This window comes from Bos indicus, chromosome 2 (genome assembly GCF_029378745.1).
Source record: "Bos indicus isolate NIAB-ARS_2022 breed Sahiwal x Tharparkar chromosome 2, NIAB-ARS_B.indTharparkar_mat_pri_1.0, whole genome shotgun sequence".
NCBI classification, from domain to species: domain Eukaryota; kingdom Metazoa; phylum Chordata; class Mammalia; order Artiodactyla; family Bovidae; genus Bos; species Bos indicus.
In genome coordinates, this window is record NC_091761.1 from 22,678,937 (window position 1) to 22,699,903 (window position 20,967).

Consider the following 20,967-nt stretch of genomic DNA (forward strand, 5'->3'; position numbering starts at 1 on the left):
GGAGTGATCTGGAAAGTGAATCTTCAGAGGCCTGCCACCTAAGTGATAGAATTGACTATTATAACTTCTTTCTGATAACCAGATAGTCCAAAATTTCGTTAGTAGTCGTTCCTTCAGGCTGAGGCCTATAGCCTTTTGACCTATTTCCATCCATGTTTGAGTACTTTCTTACTTTCTGGCTCACTTTGTATTTTTTCCTGCCCCAGACCTGGAGTCAGTCAACTCTGCAAGGCTTCTTTTAGCAGAGAATGGCATTCAGAAACCAGGCTCTGATCACTAAGCTTGCTCATTGCCACTGGGTTATCATTGCTTATAGACCTTTTAGTGGACAGAGCTAGGAAATGCATTATTTTCTAATAGAAGTTTCCTCCAATGCAAATCTTCCTCACCTTCCCACTCTGTATTTGTGTTTCTCTTTCTCCACAGTGAAAGCCTTGATTCTCAGAAACACTGTATATTAATCATTTGTTCCATCCTACAACATACTCAAAATAGTTTCGGAATTTCTATCCCAATATCATTTCCAACAAGAAGACTTCTAAGAAAAATTCAGACTTTGCAGTTCTATTTATTCTTAGAATGTATCCCACTAAAGTTATACAGAGTACAGTAGTCACAAATCATTGAAAATAACTGTGTGTATGTGGTGGGGGTCCATTATCAATCTGGTATGCAGTTAGTTTTTTTTGTTTCTATTTGCATTTAGTTTCAAGAAACACTTTCTTCAAGTCCTTTAAAATTTTATATATTTTTCAAAAGTCAAAACTCTCTCCATAAAAAGAATACTGAGAAATTTCCCTCCCACTTTTATTCCTTTCACTCCAGTCCTATCCATCCATTTTTATTAGGTTCTGATGTATTCTTCCTGTGTTTAAAGTATACCAAAAGTAGTATCCATTCTCTATCACCTTGATTTTTTTCACTTACTATATCTTAGAAGTCACCACATATTAATCCATTAGAAGTATTTCTCAGTCTTTTTCAGCTTTATATTAGTCCATTGTGTGAATTCATCACTGTTTGGCATTTAAATTGTTTCTAATACTTCATTATTGTAAATAATGTCTCAGTGAATAACATTATAGAATATGTTGTTTTATATTTCTGGAAGTGTACTTTCAGGATGAATTCCTGGAAATCAGGATTGTTGGGTCAAAGGGCAAATGCACACATTGTCTTGCTAGATATTCCAAAATCCCTCCATAGGCATTGTATCATTTTGCAGTCTCACCAGTAATTACAAGAATCCCTTTTTCCTTAGAGCCTCACCAACAGAGTATATTACTAAAGTTTTGAATTTTTGACGATTCGAGAAAGACTAGTCTCTTAATGTAGTTCAAATATGCATCTATATCATTATGTGTGAAGCTGAACATCTTTTCATACTTCTAAGGTCAATTTACACATTTTGTGTGTGTGTGAACTGTCTCTCCATGATTTCCCCCCAATTTTCTATCATCTTAGCCTCCCACCCTCAATATTTATTATTTAAAATATTTATGTATTTATTTTGCTGTGTTTGATCTTAGTCACAGCACAAAGGATCTTCAATCTTCCTTGGGGCCTGAGGGATCTAGTTCCCTGACCAGGAGTCAAACCCAGGCCCACTGCATTGGGAGCACAGAGTCTTAGCCACTGAACCACCAGGGAAGTCTCTCCCCTCAGTGTCTCCTGTGTCCTTAAAATTATAGACAGGACTGTAGCTATCTTTTTGTTTTTTGTCATGAAGCAGGATTTTTTAAAACACTGAATTTTTAAATATTTTATCTTTTGTATCTGGCTACTTTTCATTAGAAAGCATTCATTTGGGAGTTGGATTGGGCTTGGACCAGGTTTCTGTGCTTGCCAGTGTTGTCTCCCTTTTGTGAGTCAGCCTGAGGAGACTTCTTTCCCCTTCTGCAGAGAAGATGGAAGCTGTGAGCCTAGCCAGTGTGGTTAGTTTGTTTCTCTCTTGGGAGCTCCACATCCCTCCTTGACCCAAGGACCCTTCGGTTGGGGACGGTTGCTTAGCTCTCATTGGGAGGGGTGGATGCCACCCTGAGAGAGAAAGCTGGCCCACATTCTCTGTCTCAGCTGGGAAGGCAGGTACCCCGAGCTGCCCTTGGACTGCACGCGGGTTTTGAGTCAGAGAAAGACTATTCGGGGTATAAATAAGTCCACCTTATTTTTTCCTAATACTTGTGTGCTCCCCTGATGGCTTGGACGGTAAAGAATCTGCCTGCAATGCAGGAGACCTGAATCTGTAAGATTCCTGGATCTGTAAGATTCCCTGGAGAAGGAAATGGCAATCCACTCGAGTGTTCTTGCCTGGAGAATTGCACAGGGCTACCTACCCTCCGTGGGTCGGAAAGAACCAGAAACCGCTGAGCGACTAACATTTTTTACTTTTGTGTGGTTCACATCTTTTACATTTAAATTTCTGTTCCATTTGGCGTTTATCCTGGTGGATGGTAGGAAGCATGAGGTATGCCTATTTTCTGATAGGCAAGGTGGCCCTTGGAGATGTGCGGGGGCGGGGGTGGCGGTGGGCGGGGGTGGCGGTGGGGGCGGGGGTGGGGGCGGGGGTGGGGGCGGGGGTGGGGAAATAAGCGGCCATTCTTATGGTCTCGGCCTCTAGGTGGCGCTCCTTTAGATTCGTTTCTGCCGGACTGGAGGAGGAAATGCTGTAAGTCGTTAGAACAAAAAGGAAGTGACTGGTTAGGTTTCATTGGCCAAGAGGAAGCATCTAGTGGGACGTTCCCCTCCATCCACACAACCTTGACTTCTATAGGCAGCTTGGTGCTTCTTTCCTCATGTTAGAAAATATCACTTCCTCCATGTCTCTGTTTCCTAGCAGGAAGGCTATGTGGGCCACGAGTGTGTGTGCACAGAGATTGCCTTCTGCGTGTCTCCAGGCCCTGGGGTGATGCAGTGGGCAGAGAGGTCAAGATGGCCCCTGTCCTGACCTCTGCTTCTCTGGGAGCCTGGGCCTGGGAGTGATAAGATCTTAGTTCCTGCCCTAAGCCACTGCCAACTGGTGCTATTATCACCAGCATGATGCCTAACCTCCTGTTCCTCAGTAGCCTCATCTGTAAAATGGGACAGTAATGCCTTCCCTACCTGTATGCCAAAGATGTCAGTGGAATAAAGTGATGTAAGTGGAAATGTGTGTGCAAAGTAAAAAACTCTGTACAAATGCATTTGTACTATCATCATGGTTACATCTTATCAGATATGAATTTGTCTCTCTGCAAGAATATGATGGCCAAACGAATTTGCAGTTATAGGCTACTTTGCTGTATAAGGTGATTTTTCCATGTATCTTTTCTCTCGTGGAAGCAACACAGGCTTCATGAGAAAATTTAGATTAGCTTAAAACAAACTGCTGAAATACAGTCCCTAGAAGAGGCTCACAACGAGCTTTTCTAAAGATCCCTGCTGCTGCTGCTGCTAAGTCGCTTCAGTTATGTCTGACTCTGTGCGACCCCATAGACGGCAGCCCACCAGGCTCCCCGGTCCCTGGGATTCTCAAGGCAAGAACACTGGAGTGGGTTGCCATTTCCTTCTCCAATGCATGAAAGTGAAAAGTGAAAGTGAAGTCGCTCAGTCGAGTCTGACTCTTAGCGACCCTATGGACTGTAGCCCACCAGGCTCCTCCATCCATGGGATTTTCCAGGCAAGAGTACTGGAGTTGGGTGCCATTGCCTTCTCCGTAAGGATCCCTAAACCCCCTGAAATTGTGCACAGAATTATATGTGTGTGCATTTTTCACAGCTTTTATCAGATTGCTATAGGAGTTCTTCATTCAAATATGAATAAGAACCAGATGAAAAAAGAAGCCAGTCCAGTCCCAGGGGCCCTTCCCCATTTGACTCTGCAAGATTTGAACTGGCCCTAGCTCCTTCCTCAGCCCCAGATTGGATCTTTTGGCTACTAGTCTCACTTCTTAGTGGAGCTGGTCTGGAAAGAAGGATAAAGGAGATGTGGGAAGGCTCTAGAAGGAGTCTGTGGTGTCTAGAAAGTGAAGGTGAAACCCTGAAGCAGTGTGGTCCAGGGGCAGCTGAGCAAATACGTTAGAAAAACAATTTTGTAAACTCTTGTCGTGCTGCAGTGGTCTTCCCTGTGTTCCTGAAATATGCCAAGATCATCCCTGTCTTGCGGCCTTTTGCATAGGCATGTTTGATTACCTAGAACATTCTTGCCCTGGGTCTTCTCCTGACGGGCTCTTTCATATCATCCAGGTCTCAGCTGTAAGGTTACTTCCTCAGAAAAGTCCTCCCTGATCACACAATTACCCCAGCCCAAATTATCTTTCAAGAGTAACCATCACTATGGGAAATTATCTTTTTTATTTGTTTGTGCTTAGTCGCTCAGTCGTGTCCAACTCTTTGTGACCCCACGGACTGCAGTCCACCAGGTTCCTCTGTCCATGGAGATTCTCCAGTCAAGAATACTGGAGTGGGTTGCCATGCTCTCCTCCAGGGGATCTTCCCAACCCAGCGATTGAACCCAGGTCTCCCACATTGCAGGTGGATTCTTTACAGTCTGAGCCACTAGAGAAGCCCAAGAATACTGGAATGGGTAGCCTATTCCTTGTCCAGGGAATCTTCTCACCCCAGGAATAGAACCAGGGTCTCCTGCATTGCAGGCTGATTCTTTAGCAGCTGAGCCATCTTTGTTTTTTATCTGCACTGCCAGACCCCCACTCAGCAGAGTGAAAATGAAATTTGGGCAGTAACATATTATTCCCAGAGTCTGCATCAGATTCTGATGTGGGGAAGCACTCAACACATATTTACTGAATGTATAAGTGTTACATAGAAGGAAGCACGTTCTTGGCAGAAAGTGGTGCATCAAGACTACCCTGATGGTCCAGTGGTTAAGACTCTGTGCTTCCTCTGCAGGGGGTGGAAGTTCGATCCCTGGTCAGGGAAGTTCTGCATGCTGAGTGGTGTGGCCAAAAATAAACAAAAGAAAAGAAAAATAAGAGGGGTGAAAAAGAGGCCTGCAGCTTCTAAAAAAGAGAAAGGAAGTGCTGCGTAAGCATTTTGACTCTTCTTCCCTCCGTGCCAGTGTGTGTCATCAGGTCCTGCCTGTGTGCTCTACTTCTGAGAAATGCATCGTGCTGTCTCTGCCCTGCTCCAAACCCCCAGATACCCTGTATCTACCTCCCTGCTGCCAGACTTCCCTGAAACACAGGTCTCCAGCTCTGCATCCTCCTCCCTTGCTCCCACTCACCCCCGACTCACGGGACAGCCAACCTCCTCATGAGTCCTCCTTGCCATCTGGGGGGCTGAATTGAAGTGTCTTTCCCATAGTACCTGCAGGCCCTACTTTTTCAGTCAACAGATCTAGCTCTCTCATTAGTGGAGTCCAAGCGTGACAGTGTAGGCAGTGAAGTCCCTGGAGAAGACATAAATGTCTGCCTCTGAGGTGCACGGGGCTTCTGAAGTCAGCAGGATGTGGAGGGTGTGAGGAGGGACAGGGCAACAGCCAGAGGGAACTTTCTGAGGATGTCTCTCTATCTCAGGCAGGCCTGAGGCCCCTAGACAGCTCTTGGGGAGCCGGTGTGCAAAGATGCTGGAGCTGGCCTTCCACAAATCAGGCAAGCCCTGGGAAGGCCTGGAATGGAGTTGCACCAAGGTGATGAGATGGCCTTGCCCCCACCTGTTTTGCAGCTGTGGAGAGCCATCCAAGGGTAAGCAGCTGGTTGTGTACTGCTTAAGAAGAGAGAAGGCAAACCGGGTGAGACCGGAGATCTCAGCTTTGGTGATGAAACAAGCATTGACCACTGCTGATGATGTGGGCCTGATCTCCATGCACAGATGTTGCCAGGTGTGGCTGGGCAGGGGTTAGCAAGTGACTACTTGCTCCTTAGAAGAACCCACACTGGAACCGGGGTGGGAAAACTTTATGTAAGCTGTTCAGGTAACAACGTTTAGAGACCTTTCCTATGAAAGACACTGTATTTCCTGTGAGTTATTGACATTAAGAATATTTATTTTTAATATCAGATGTCTAAATTCATCTGCTCCCTACAGATCATTTCATCTTAGACTGTGCTATCTCAGCAGAAAATATGCTTTCCCCAAATGTGTCAGTTCTATTTTTAAAAAGGTTCAGTGACCTATTTCTGTAATTCTCATAGACACCGAAAGAACAGCAGAGTCTATTTAGGCTCAGCTCTGTGTCACTGAAAGTTACTCCTGCCCAGGTGTGGCCTACAGAGGTGCCATCTTGCTTTGAAATAAAGACGCATAAATAAATGAGAGGAGTATTGTCAGAGTGAGGTCATGGGAGTGTAAACACACCCGCATACACACACTTCTCCATTTTTGAACAATGTCATGGTGACTGTGGTCCAACTTTAGCCAAACTTTAATTAGGAGATTGCTTAAGAGTCAACCATTTCCTGGACAAAGAACTTGAAAGACAATTTACAAAAGAGGAACTATTAATATATGGAAAAATGTATTCATCGACTAATATATGGAAAAATGTATTCATCGACTAATATATGGAAAAATGTATTCATCGACTAATATATGGAAAAATGGTTAGCTCTTCTAGTCATCAAGGAAATGAAAATTCTCTATAATGCTGCTTTCCAAAACTAACCTATGGTGTGAGACGTCAGGATAGCAATTACCCTTGGGTGGGGTGGAGGAGGGTGAACGGGTGAAATGCAGGGGCTTCTGGGGTCTGGAAATGTTGTTTCATGACGAGGGTGCTGGTTACTTGGGGGTGTTCACTTTGTGACCATTTACTCATGATTTGTATACTTCTGTGTATGTATGATAAACCACACAATAAGGTTTACGAAAAAAAAAAAAGTCCTATTAAGCTGGCAGCAAAAAACCCTCCCCCTTTTTTTTTTTTTTTTTTAAGTGATAGTAACCATGCAGTTGAAGTCATCAAGAAGCTGGAATTTTCACATATTGCTAGAGGCAGTGTACATGAATACAGCCTTCTCTGGGGAACAATACAGCAATATGGATTTGAACTCTTAGAAATACTCCTATTTGTTAACTCAGTAGTTCCACTTCTGAGACTCTATCTTAAGAAACAATCCTAAATGTCAAAAAAACAAACAAACAAACAAACAAAACGGTTTAAAGTGCAATCTCATTGAAAGTAACCAAAAATGTACAAGCAAAACATTGAAAGCAATTATAAGTGGTTGACTATAGGGCAACAGTTAAGAAACTTTTGATAAATCCCATGATGACATTTTCTGGACATGTTACAGTAAGCTGAAGTGAATAGTGAGAGAAGGGAACACAATGCAATATGTAGGAAAAGCAGAATGTGAGGTAGTAGGCACAGCAATTACAACTACACCAAAAAAAAAAAAAAAAGGGGAAACAACTCTACGAAGAGAAAATCACCAGAAGATGAAAAAAAAAAAAAGAGCAATGCTTGTGGTTTGGTTAACAGGTCTACGTGGGATATAATTTTTTTAGTGTACTTTCCCATGTTATCTAGTTTTATTGAACGAGCCTGTATTACTTTGGTAAAGGAGGGAATGCTCTAAAGTCAATCTTGTGCCTTCCACTCCTTTCAGAAGGCGCTGTCCTCTATTTCTCCCGGGTCCCTACGCACCAGCCAGTCTGTGTGTAGGAGTCTAATGTCACCATCCTGGGTGGAATGGAACCAGCATTGAAAGCTGGCCCCTCTGGGGGAGAACATGAACCAACTGTCCTCTCCATCCTGAATGATGTGGGCTTGGCTCTGATGACCCAGTGAATTCTCTAAGCCCCGGTTTATCACCAGGGCCACAAAAGTGCCAAGGCCCTACTTAAACACTTGAAATCCAGAGGTTTGGGGGGTGGGGAAAGCAGGAGCTCAAAAATATGAGAAGAAAAGTACAAAATTGAAATGTACAGACATTTATTGCAGTGGTTACAAAATGTAAATTATGTCAGCTTCTTTCATTGTTACCTCTGATTTCATAAAAATGTCATTAAATTGGAGATCCATTTGTAGGTTAAATTTTTCTCATGTTCAGGTTTCTGACATTCATGACCTTTGAGAGAAATTCATAGCTAGTATATATTAAATTATTTTTTTGGTAGCTATATAATTTTTAAAAGCAAAGTGATAAATCTCTCTGAAACAGCAATATAATTGTTTCCTGTGGGATAGACATGTATTTGAATGCCTAATTACTAGACCACCAGGGAAGTCCAGTAGTTAGAAGTCCATGCTTCCACTACAGGAGGCACTGGTTCAATCCCTGGTGGGGGAACTAAGAGCCTTCATGCCTCAGGGTGTGGCTAAAATAATAATAATAATAATAGTATTAATAAGCCTGTTCTAAGGTAGGACAGGGTCTCCACAGGTGAGAGTATCTGGGTCTTGGAGGTCTCCTTGTTTCTTGCCTCAGTTAATAAGCAGTTGATTAAGAGGCCTCCCACCACACCTTGCCCTTCTGCTACTGCTAAGTCGCTTCAGTCGTGTCCGACTCTGTGCGACCCCATAGACGGCAGCCCACCAGGCTCCCCCGTCCCTAGGATTCTCCAGGCAAGAACACTGGAGTAGGGTACCATTTCCTTTTCCAATGCATGACAGTGAAAAGTGAAAGTGAAGTCGCTCAGTCCTGTCTGACCCTCAGCGACCCCATGGACTGCAGCCCTCCAGGCCCCTCCGTCCATGGGACTCTCCAGGCAAGAGTACTGGAGTGGGTTGCCATTGCCTTCTGCCCTTCTACTAGATGAAAATGTATGCAAGTCTGTCTCTGATGAATATGCCGTCTTGAAAGAAGCCAGCCGTGACCCCTGAGGCTAGGTAGGCCCCCTCCTGCCCTCACTCCTAAATCCTGTGCTTCTTTTTATCAAACCTCTTTGAATTGTAATTATCTGCCCATGGCCCCCGGGGGATCCCTGAGAGTAGGGACCGCTTTGTAAAGATCTTTCTTAACCTTGTGAATTCTCCCAAGTGTTGGGGATTAAATGAAAGAATGACAGGATGGGAGAGACAGCATGGGGTGGAAAAGACAGACAGGATTTGGAGGAGGCAGGTGTGGTGGGGGTTAGGAGTTGAGGGCAGCCAGAGACAGGGTTGGGTTGAGCAGACTGTGCGACCTCTGGGTAAATACAGGTGCTGGGTGTATGTGGATACTTTAGTCTGGAGGGCGGGGGAGAGGCTGGGATAGAGAACCAGATGGGGGCCACCAGTATAAATGGTGAGGGGCAGGGACTGGAGCCGCTGCAATGGTTGTGCAGAGGCCACGTAGGAAGTGCAGGCAGAGAGCCTGGGAAGCCTCAGCACTCATGGGGTGGGAGAAAACACGATAAATAGAGCAGGATCTGTGAGGTCTGAGTGGTTCCAGCAGAAAGAGGAAGAAAGCTGTACCAGGAGGCTTGAACCTTGGGTGAGAGGCCAGTAAGAGACCTGAGCACTCAAGTGGGTTGACTGTGTGCCTGGCCCTGATTTGTGCTTTGCGTGGATCATCTCAGGTGAGCTGCAGATCAGTGTTAGGATAAACCTGTTTTTATAGATGAGTGAATTGAGGCACAGATGGGCTAAGCTGCCCAAAGATGTAGGGGAAGGAAGTGAAGACTCAGGGACTCTACTCCAGACTCCATCCCAACGAGAGAGAGATAACCTCCAAGTGCAAGTGAGGCTGGAAGAGTGTCCCCAGGGATGGTATTAGAGAGCCTCAGGCCAGTGTCTGTGATGAGGGCCCTGGCCAAACTGCAAGGGAACTGGTGAGTCAGCAATCAGTCAAGGAGACAGTGAGTGACTGTTTAATGAAGTACAGGGGTGCTTGCAATTTCACGAATGTATTTGATATCAAGAAATAATTGCCAGTTTATACTTTTACAATTTTAATTTCTTTTAAAAATCATCTTAGCTGGTTTGGGGTAGCCTGCAGGGTTTGAGAGCTTCTCCTGCTGCCAAAAACATGGAGACTTTGCCCTACATCCCACGCATAGTGCTCTGATGTCCCAAACTGGGCTGAAGAAGCGGCCCGGGTGGCTGACCTGACGGTGTGCACTCTGCTGGTGGCGTCTTATTCTCATCATCGGAGGAATGACTAATGATGTCACTGTGGAACCTCCCAGTGTCAGATCCATGACTGATGATCGTGGCCTTGGAGGCCTGCAGTTTTCTTGGCCTACAGAGCAAATGGACAGTATAGTATGAAGGACCGCAGCCAGCTTCCTGTTTACAGTGGGAGGCTTAGGTTTCATAATCCTGGGCTGATCCAATGCAGCAGACATTCCAAAACTCAATAGATTTCTTGTTCTGTTCATTGGATTTTTGTTCTATAGAGTTTTTTCATGGTTAGGGTATTCATGAGAATGAAACTGCCAGGCTATCTGAATGTTAACATGCCTTCTGAGAAAAAAATCAGTGGATAATGGATTTGCTCCTGTTAATAAAGTTTTAAAGGCTGTATCAATCCTCTAACATGAAATGTGGGAAAGAATGAAAAGCAGCAGAAAAAGAAGCATCTGTGAAAAGATAGGAAGCATATAAAGCTCAGACTAGAAAGCCTTCTGCATATGGAAGAGAGAAGCTTATCACAGTATTTTTTTCCCTGCTGACCTATATGACATACATTAATGATGTGAAGTGACATGATCTTAGTTTTTTGCTTCTTAAAGAAAATATACTCCATTTCTACAACTAGATGATTAAATACAACAATCTTTTTTACAACCCTCTTAACATGTTTTGGAGATGATGTTTCTAATTTTCAGAAATTAATGTGAAATCAGGAAGCAAGATCCCATATACTGAGAACCATGGATGGCTGGTCAACTTTACCTATGGTGCTTAACCTTTAAAAAGTGTGTGATAGCACATCATTTCAGACATATGTTTAAAACTGTTTCCTCCGTAGTAAGAAAGGAGCAGAAACAATTTTTTCTAATTAAAAAAACTACCTTTGGGTCTTCCCTTGTGGTGCAGTGGCTAAGACTCCACACTCCCAATGCAGGGGACCGGGTTTCAATCCCTGGTTGAGGAACTGAATCCTATATGCCACAACTGCCCAAAATGCCTCAAGTAAAAGAGCCCACGTGCCACAACTAAAGACCCAGCACAGCCAAATAAATAAGTGAATTTAATTTAATGGGCAAAAGTTTAAAGAAAAATTCTTTGAACATAGCAATGAAAACTGAAGCACCTCTCCCTTGCTTTGCTATCTGCCTCCTTAATGCAGAGCTGGCCATAACTAACACTGCAGGCCTTTCTGTTCAATATTTGACATTATGGATTTTCTTACGTTTCCTTTGTCCATAGACGCTTTTCTAGAGCTCTATCGCCTGCAGGGCCACCTGGAAAGTGAAGAGGAAGGAGGGACCCTCCATCCATCCAGGAGAATGGCTCTGCCGGCACCCCAGATGTGCCCACCGCCCAGAACTCTCCCCTCTGGTGTCTGTCGCTGCTTTGTGCCTCTCTCTTCACCAACACTGAGACCTACTGTGATCACCCTGTAATACGGCAGCCAGGCCCCTGCTCTCCAACGTCAGGGGCTCCTGTCTCCCTTTCCCTGCTCTATTTTCTTCCTTTTTTCCCCCATAGCAACTGTCAGCTACTAAGTAATACTACTTACTTACTACTTATGCCTTATCTTTAGGGTTTACTGCACATTTCCCCCTGACCGTGCAAGCGCCTTGAAAGCAGACATCTTTACGTGTTTTGTTCTCTTATTCCAGGTGCTTGGAGCAATTGTGGGCAACCAGTACACCCTCCACTCATATTTTTGGAATAAAAAAAGGACTTCTCCCAGGGAGCCATGACTCCTTCATGAAACAGGAAGGGCTTTGGCCAGTCCTTGGAGGATGGGCAGGCTTTCCATTGGAGAAACAGGGAGGCCAACGAGGCAGGGGAGCAACACGAGCAAAGGCTGAGAGACGGGGCAAGGAAATCACCAGGGAGGCAGCAGAGGGGTTGGCCTGGTGCTGCTCAGGCTGTGCGGCATCAAGTACCAGGGTCACGGCTATGGATTTTCTTTCACAGACAATGGGAGGGAAGAGAAGGTATATGGAAAGTTCTGGGCAGGAAAGGTTCTTGATGCCAGTAGTAGTTTAGGAAGATTAACCTGGAAAGGGAGTGCCTTTGAGGATATTCCCAGAAGGGAGTGGTCCCTTCTGGGATATTCTCCTAGACCCCCAATCCCATTAGCCTGGGACTCTTCTGTGCCCACATTTTCTCTTTGTCCTCACTGTCCCATGCTAAGCCAGAATCAGAATCTGAAGGTGTGTGGCACATCTTAGATTTGGAGGGAGGTGACTTTGGCTCCGCCTACTCCCCTTTTTCTAGGTGAAGCCAGGGGAGCCATTACCCACAGCCTCTGGTTAGAAATGGCATGTGGCACTTGGAATGCTTCCTCCTCCTTCTCCATCTTCAAATTTGTGCTGTGGTCCCCAAGAGGAATGAATGAATGCTTACAGATTTCCCTAAGCAACACTGAAATGCCAAAAGAGTAAAAGGTGCGGAGACCTTTGCCCAGCACATCAAGAATGTGGACAAATTTAGAGTTGGAGCCTTGCGTTACAATTGCAAGTCAAACTCCAAGTAGGGGTAACCAGCCCATTAGCACAGGCACCTGAAAACTGACTTTCTGCCATCTCTCCAAAAACACACACACATACGCACGCACACATGTGTGCACATTCTCACATACACACATTCACTGGGCCATAGAAAGATCAAGGCTGACTGCAAAGCACCCATTCCCCAAGACTCCTAATTTATATTGGGAACTAGCTCTAAAGCTCCTCCTGGCCCCCAACCTTCCCTTGCAATGATAAAGAGCATGTCACATCACACTAAATGTGACACTTAATCAAAACCCATCTTCTTTAACAAATCCTTAACCTCCAGCACAGGAGAGTCGCCAAGGCCAAGGGACAAGACAGGGAGCCGACTCAGGTGGCACATGCTTTGATCAAGATGATACAGATTTCCTTTTATTTCACTTTCATCAGAGTTGTAAAATTCCAGATCTGTCCCCTTTTTGATTTGACAACAGCACATCTCAGTAGAGGTTGACACCGAAAAAAGACCAGGACTTGTTCTGTCTTCAACCGGGAGTAGGCAATAATTTCTCTGAATCCTTTTCAGTAATGATCGCCAAAGCTTCTGATCTTCCTGTAAGCAAGTTTTGCAGGGAATGTGGTTAAACTGAAGCACAAACCTGGCTGGCATCTGGTTCCTTTCTTAAGTGGTATCTAAATACCCTTAATCTATTGGCCCTGGAAAAGACCTCCCCCTTTTCTGCCTCCTTCCCGCGGTCTTTTTTTCTGAGACTTAAATCCTCAAGCGAATTCTTTTGCCAGATTTCTAGGGCAGGAAATTTACCTCCCTGCCACACAGTACATTAGAAACTTCTGGGGTTCCAGCAACTGTTCATTTCTATAGCATGGCCGATGGCTTTTCTCGTGACCTATGTGGGATTATGTTTTTAAATTATTTAATAACTAGCTAGTTCCCAACAGAACGGATTTCTATCTGTTCAATAGACAGTTATTGAATCCCAGTTATGGATGATGTAGCTCTTATGAGACAGAAAGATTTACTTCTGCTTCTGAGAAACTTTCTGTCTTGAATTATGATGCAATAGTAGCTAATAGTCGGAGAAGGCAATGGCACCCCACTCCAGTATTCTTGCCTGGAAAATCCCATGGACGGAGGAGCCTGGTAGGCTGCAGTCCATGGGGTCGCTAAGAGTCGGACACAACTGAAGTGACTTAGCATAGCATAGTAGCTAATAGTAATGGTAGCTTGTGACAAGTGGCTACAAGAATTTCAAAGCACAGACCATTCATACATCCAGTAAGTATTAAGCATCTATATGTGGCAGACCCTGTTCTAGGCACTGGGACACTGCTCTGTACAAAATGGACAACCTTCATGCCTGCAAGGCACTTACATTCTAGTTGGGGCTGGGCTGAAAATGGGGCATCGTTTTCAACTATTGTAGATTTGGCTTTGAATAACTCACAGCTTTATCCATTGATCTTCTCCAATCTTCCTTTGTAGACTGAATTTGAACTTTCACGTATCCACCGACAAGTAAAATGTCTGAGCTATTGTGTGATGTCACACCAGTACAGTTTGTGTAGTACGGGTACCCTTAGTATTTACTAAAAATGAGCAGAAATTTAAAAAATGAAAGTAAGTTCTCATGAACTTATAATTGAGACAAACAGGAAGGAAAAAAAGGAAAATTAGAGAACATATTTAAAATGTTGTGAGAATATTACATCTTTAGTCTCACGAAGTGTAATTAGGACTTTTCAAATTTGTTTTCTGTTTTCTGTTTAGAGCAGTCTTCCTTATAACATGCTGGCAACAGCTTGGGCAGGTTCTCGGCAGTAGCACTCTCTAGACCCCACCTCTACATGGGAGGCCTTTTTCCGTTCCAGAGGGCTGGGTGCCCAGGCTGGGCCTGAGAAAGTACCATGTATGGCCCTGTACCATGAAAATGTACTTACCTTTCACTCAGGACTTGAAGGAAAATAGAAAACTCCACATATTTCAAGCAGGAGAAAAAAGATGGTTTTCTAGAAAAGACTGTTTCAGCCAGAAAGAGAAGATAAGAAACTAGCAAAGAATCACCTGGGACTTCTCTGGTGGTCCAGTGGTTAAGACTCTGTGCTTCCACTACAGGGGTCACAGGTTCGATTCCTAGTCAGGGAAGTTCCATGTGCCATGCTATGCAGTCAAAAAAAAAAAAAAAAAAGTATGAAAAAAAGAAAGAAACTAGCCAAGAATCCTCTCCTTCCCAAGACCAGGTTAAGGCTAACTATTGTAGACTAACCTGGAATGGGAAGGCAGAAGTTGGGAAGGTGGCAAGAGCCAGGGCTAGGAAGAGAATGAAGTGCCATGCCTGCACTAACTCTTCTAAGTAGAGGCCTTCCCTTTGCCGCTGGAGGAGAGGGGACTAGCAGAGGATTCTTCCTGGTTTACAAGTCTGTGTGTGAACCAGTGTAGGAGGACAGTCAGTACTGATGGGACAGTGAAACACTGGGGGTGAGGGCAGCAAGAATCATTTGACACTGGAATTACCAGAGCTTTATTTGGCAGTTACAGTGGCATGTGGTCTGTGTCCTACTTCAGCTCCTCCTGGCCCCAAACTTCTCATGCACTAATGCACAGGAGGAAACCACAGCCCTAAAGGCCAGTGGGAACTGGAGCGAAGAAGGCTGTGTTTGTCCTGGGAGACTAGTTCCTTCCACTTCTGACCAGGCAGAAGAGCTGGGAGGTATGTCAAACTCCTGGTCAAAGCTTGCAGGGGTCACCTCCCCATTATACCTGAGTGCTGACCCCTGGTTTAGCCATTAGGATTAAGAATCTTAGTGCAGAATTCAGCCACCATTGAATGGTGTTTGGTTCTTGTTTTTGTGATAAAATAGTCTGTATTTTAAACTTTTTATTATAAAAAAATTCAACATATATCAAAGTATAAAGAATCTCAAATTGTAAACCTTAGACACAGAATGTGTTGACAATATATCAGTTATATCTCAATTCTAAAAACTAATTAATTAAAAAAAACTCTTCTTCAACCACATGATAGACTATTATGTGGCTGTTAAAAACTTAAAAATCATTTTACTAAAAAAAAAAGGCTCCCATATACCCATTATTTGAATTTAAGCATTAACAACTTGCCACATGCTATATAGACTGCATGCTTATGTTCCATCCTAAATGTATGTGTTGAATAACCTAATCCCCACTTGAAGTTAAGAGGTTGGGCCTTTAGCAGGTGGTAAGTCATAAGGGTCACCCTAACTCCAGTACTTTTGCCTAAAAAATCCCATGGAAGGAGGAGCCTGGTAGGCTGCAGTCCATGGGGTCGAGAAAATAGGACTAAGTGACTTCACTTTCACTTTTCACTTTCATGCATTGGAGAAGGAAATGGCAACCCACTCCAGTGTTCTTGCCTGGAGAATCCCAGAGACGGGAAGCCTGGTTGGCTGCCGTCTATGGGGTTGCACAGAGTCGGACACAACTAAAGCGATGCAGCAGCAGCAGGAAGTCATAAGGGTGGATCCCAATAAAGGAGACCCCAGAGAGCTTTCTCACCTCTTCCACTTTGTGAGGTTGAGGACAAACATATACGAACCTGAAAGAGGTTCATCAGACACCAAATCTGCTAGCACCTTGATCTTGGACCTCCAGCCTCCAGAACTGTGAGAAATACATGCTTATTGTTTGTAATCCACTCAGTCTATGGTATTTGTTACAACAGCTCAAATGGACTAAGAAACCAATTTGCTTCACCAGCTTTTTTTCCTGAAGTATTTTAAAATAAGTGCCAGACGTCATATTTCACCCCTAAATATTTTAGCCTATGTTTTTAAAGAGATGATGACATTTTCTTATATAACAACCATACAACCATTATCACACCTATAAAAACTAACAATAAAGTCTTAAATATTTTCCTATACCCAGTCCAAATGAAAGATCAGGCACAGTCAAGGTGGTGTGGCCATAGTCCAAATGCAAATCTTCCTGATTATCCAAAAATGCCTTCTTATAATTGGCTTGTTTGAACCGGGAATCCAAGCCAGGTGCACACTTGCATTTGGTTGCTACGTCTTTTCTGGTGCTTTAATCTAGAGGATCACTGGGCAGCGTGAACCAGTGGGCTGCTCTCACCACCCATCCTCTGTCCTAGGCATCTGTGATGCTTTCCAAGTGTATCCTGAGGCTCCCCCTCCCCAGAGCAGTTCAGGTGACCAGACCAAAGTGACCACAGTCTGAAGTTATCAGCCCTGTCATGGAACCAGAATCGCAGGTTTTCAAAATTCCAGGTATGAGACCGTGAGATTTGGGGAAATGTATGATGCCGTTGGGTCCGGGCAGAGGGGCTGATGCAGCCACCCTCCTCAGGGTCCCCTGGTGAGCACTGCCCCTAACTCTCCTTTTATACGTCCAATGGGAGGGATGCCCATTGCTTCCTGCAGGGAGAACTCTGCAGTCAAAGGCCCACAACCCAGGGAAGCCCCTTCATGGGTTCCGGGTCCTGTCTACCTACAGGGTTGGTGGAACTTGACAGAAGTCCCTCCCACTCCCACACCCACCCTGAAGCTGGCCAGCACTGCATTGAGGTCATCCACGCAGTGGTGCCAGGTTGCACACATCCTCTCCTATATCTGGTCACTGGCATACCCTCATGTTCCCTCTGAGAGTTCAGCCATATGTGAGGCTGATTTCCCCTAGATTTGGAACTCTGCTCTAAAGAATAAGATTTTTTACATGAGAGCAGGAAGTGCCTGGAGCCTGAGCTCTGTCCTCTACTGTGGTATTCCAGCGTCAGTGTGCCCCCGGAACTCTAGGACCACAGCTAGCCATGCTGGTGAACAGAGCCAAGAGGTGTGCGCCAACACCCAGAGGCCAGCTGGGCTCAGGGCCTTGGCTGTCCCACAGCGCAGGCCGGCCCTTCTGCTTGTGTCCCTATGGAAATGTTCCTGCAGAGTGTGTTTGGGGGACATTCATCTTCTTTGATGACCCACTTAGGGCTCTTTGGGCTCCTCTCTTCTCTTTACTGGCTTTGGTGACCGTGGCATTGGGAGGGCTCTGCTCTCAGGCTCCCCAGGGGACCCCAGAGGTTCTGACTGCACCAGGATGGTGGGAACTTTGGGAGATGCTACTCTGTCGGCCCTCACATGGAGTGCAGAGATCCTGGCAAGCTGGAATCTGGTCTGCATCTGATCCATTTTATCTGCAAAGTATTCAGAAAATGTGTCCCCCAAAGAACACACTGACCCCTCTGAAGGAGGGAGTGCAGTGTCGGTCGCCTGTTTGAAGACATTCTCGGTTTTGATGAGGATTGTGCAGAGACCCAAGATAAGCCTCAGAACGTGAGCCAAGCGGGTGGGGAAAGGGCTCTCTGGTGACACGCAGCATCTTCGCCTGCCTTCCATTTTATGTGTTTACCAATTGGGAAAGCAAATCCAGCTGTTGGGAGGAATTGCTTCCAGATGACATTATGGGAAAGGAAAACACACTGTATAAAAAAGCTGCAGAATAAAAAGCAGAACATGTGCACTCTGTGGGCCAGGATTTCATATGGACTATTTCCTGATATTGTGCAATAAACCAGCTCCTGGGGTAATAATCAGAACAGTGCAAATGTTCCCTGTATGAGAGTCAGGAGACCAGAAGGGGGACCAAACTTGGCAGAACTTGGGGAAAATCTCTTGACCTTGCTGGGCAACCATATTTTTCTCCTTCTGGACAGCTGCTTCCCACCTTCACCAGGGACCCCCTGTGAAAGCCTTAGAAAATATCTTCTGTATGCTGCATGATGTGAGAGAAACCATGGGAAAGCAAGGACATTTTGCTTTAAAAACTGATGGGTTTCTTAGCCCCCCAGCACAGAAAAATTTGCTGTGTTGGCTTTTTCAAAGATTTTAGAAGCTCTCTAATGAGCTGGAATTAAAGTGTCCCTTTACTAATTTGGTTTTACAGGTCACTGGATAAAACCTACTTAGAGTGGTTTGGAAGAGGATTAGGACATTCGTGTCTTTTCCAAGTTGACTTTCCAGGCAGGGTCAGTCAGCAGCTGGAGACTCCCTTGGCTAGGGGCCAGAGCTCTTTTGTAAGCTGCGACTTTGTAAGGGCCTGGTGAGCACACTGTAACTCTATTGGTGGCTTAGTGGTAAAGAATCCGCCTGCCAATGCAGGAGATGCAGGAGTTGTGGGTTCAATCCCTGGGTTGGGAAGATAGCCCGGAGAAAGAAATAACAACCCGCTCCAGTATTCTTGCCTGGAACATCCCATGGACAGAGGAGCTTGATGGGCTACAGTCCATGGGTCGCAAAGACTCAGACATGACTTAGCGACTAAACAACAACCACCACCCAAGGAACACTGAGTTTGCAATGAAATAAAAATGTAAATGTATAATAGTAGCAAGACACATGTTCCCAAGTTTGCCAGCCTAGAGAGAATGCCAGAAAGCCTAGCATTGCAGTTCCCCAGGGTGAGGGATATAGCCAAGGCCTTTGAGTCATTCCTGTTCAACCCCTATTGGGGCAGAGTGGACATCAGTAGCTAGAGAAATGGCTTGAGCTCAGGCAGTCTCCTTAGACCAGTACTGTAGCCACTAATCATATATAGCTGTCTGACTTAAATAAAATTTAAAATTGATTTTCAGTGGCACCAGCCTCATTTCAAGTGCTCCATAGCCACATGCAGATTAGTAACTACTGTATGAGTACAGATAATATGAACATTCACTCATTTATTCAACAAATATTTTCTAAGAGCCACAGCAGTGGAGGAAGCATACAAAATCTCTGCCTTCATGGAGTTTCTGTTCTAAAGGGCAAGATAAACAAGAGACAGTGAGCATATTGGTTGTGGTCTCAGCAGGAAACAGGTGATGCATTTGACTGAGTAACTGAGAAGAGATTAATAAAGGGAGGATGCACAAGTGTGGGCTGACTTTAGGGAAACCAGCAAGGAATGGTGCAGCGCCCCAGAACTGCCCCTTGTGGGGAAGCATAGACACACTAGGCCTAAAGGGACAAAAGGAGAAGTGATCATCAGAAGCCAGGGAGAGCTGAAGGGAGAGGCTGTGGCCTCTGCTGGGGCCCCAGGCTAGGAGAGACACACAGAGAGGGGAGGCACCTCAGGATTCAGACCCCAATCTCCTCCCTGCCCACTGGGCAGGCCCCAGGGAAGCCACAAGCAGGGAGTATCCTGGGACACAGAGCAGGAACTAGAGAGGGAATCTGCAGGGACAGAGTATGTAGCATCATCATAGAGCTTATTAAAAGGCAACAGATTTAGGAAGAAGAGGAGTGGGTAAGGGGGGTGAACAATGGGGCAGGGCAGCCACATAAACAGATGGCCTGAAGCCCATGGTGTCCTTCATTTGCTCTCCCACCTGCCCTCCCTTTCCTGTTTTCTTTCGACTAATTGTGTCCTCCTTTTCCATGTCCTTCGATCATCTCTGTGGTTCTTCTGATGCTTGTTGCATTCTCTCTGTGGCATTATCACAAGTCCCTTGGAGCCAAACCAGGGCAGCTCTGCTGACCCTTCAGTGAATTCGGATGCTCCGTTTACCTTAGAAGAACAGGCAGGGTGATTTTTTAATTTAGCTGTGCTGGGTCTTCGAGGCGGTGCCTGCTTTCTATTGCAGCACGTGAGCTTTCTCTAGTCGCAGCCTTCTTGGGGGGCTTCTCTTGTGGAGCGTGGGCTCCAGGGCACAAGGAGTGAGTAGTTGCGGCGCGTGCACTTCTCTGGTTGTGGCACAGGGACGGGCTTTGTTGCCCTGGGGTGTGTGGGATCTTAGTTCCCTGACCAGGTATCAAATCCATGTCCTCTGCATTGGAAGGTGGATTCTTAACCACTGGGCCACCAGGGAAGTCCTCTATTTTTCATTTTAAATAGACTATATTTTTAGAATTTAATTTCCCATAAAAGTTGAGAAAATAGTACAGAGTTGCCATATTAGCCTCTCCCACCCTCATACCTCCCCTTATGTTAGCATGGAACATTTTTTACAATTAATGAACCAGTAATAATATATTATTAATTAAAGTCCATGTTGAATTCTGATTTTCTTAGTTTCTACCATCAAGCCAAGATGTTGTCTCCATGCCCACTCTTCCACTCCCTAATCTGGCTACCTGTTTTCACAAGCCCCTGCCAGGCTTTCAAAAGCTGGTGGAAAAAATCCCGAGACTGGGTAAGGGGGCTCCAGTCTGAGGAGAGAACATCTGGAAGCACTAAGAACCACAAAGCAACCTACAGGGGCAAGGGATTATCAACAGCTTCCACCCAGTCCTCAAGCTCTGGGCCCTTCCCTCCCTGAAGCCAGCACATAGGGGTCCCCTAAGCCCTTCATCTAGCTTCCCCTACTGTTAATACCTAATATGTCATGATACACTTACCAAAACTGAGAAACGAACATCGACAGGAGACTATTAACCATGGACTCTGTTCAAATTTCACCCATTTTCTTGCTAACATCGGATTTTTTTCCACTCTAGAATCCAATCCAAG

The 20,967-nt window shown here is 45.1% G+C and overlaps 1 pseudogene; it reads left to right on the forward strand.

Moving 5' to 3' along the window:
* The first annotated feature begins 9,886 nt into the window (after positions 1-9,886).
* Positions 9,887-10,346, forward strand: LOC109575117 (oligosaccharyltransferase complex subunit OSTC pseudogene; annotated as a pseudogene).
* Positions 10,347-20,967: the final 10,621 nt, after the last annotated feature.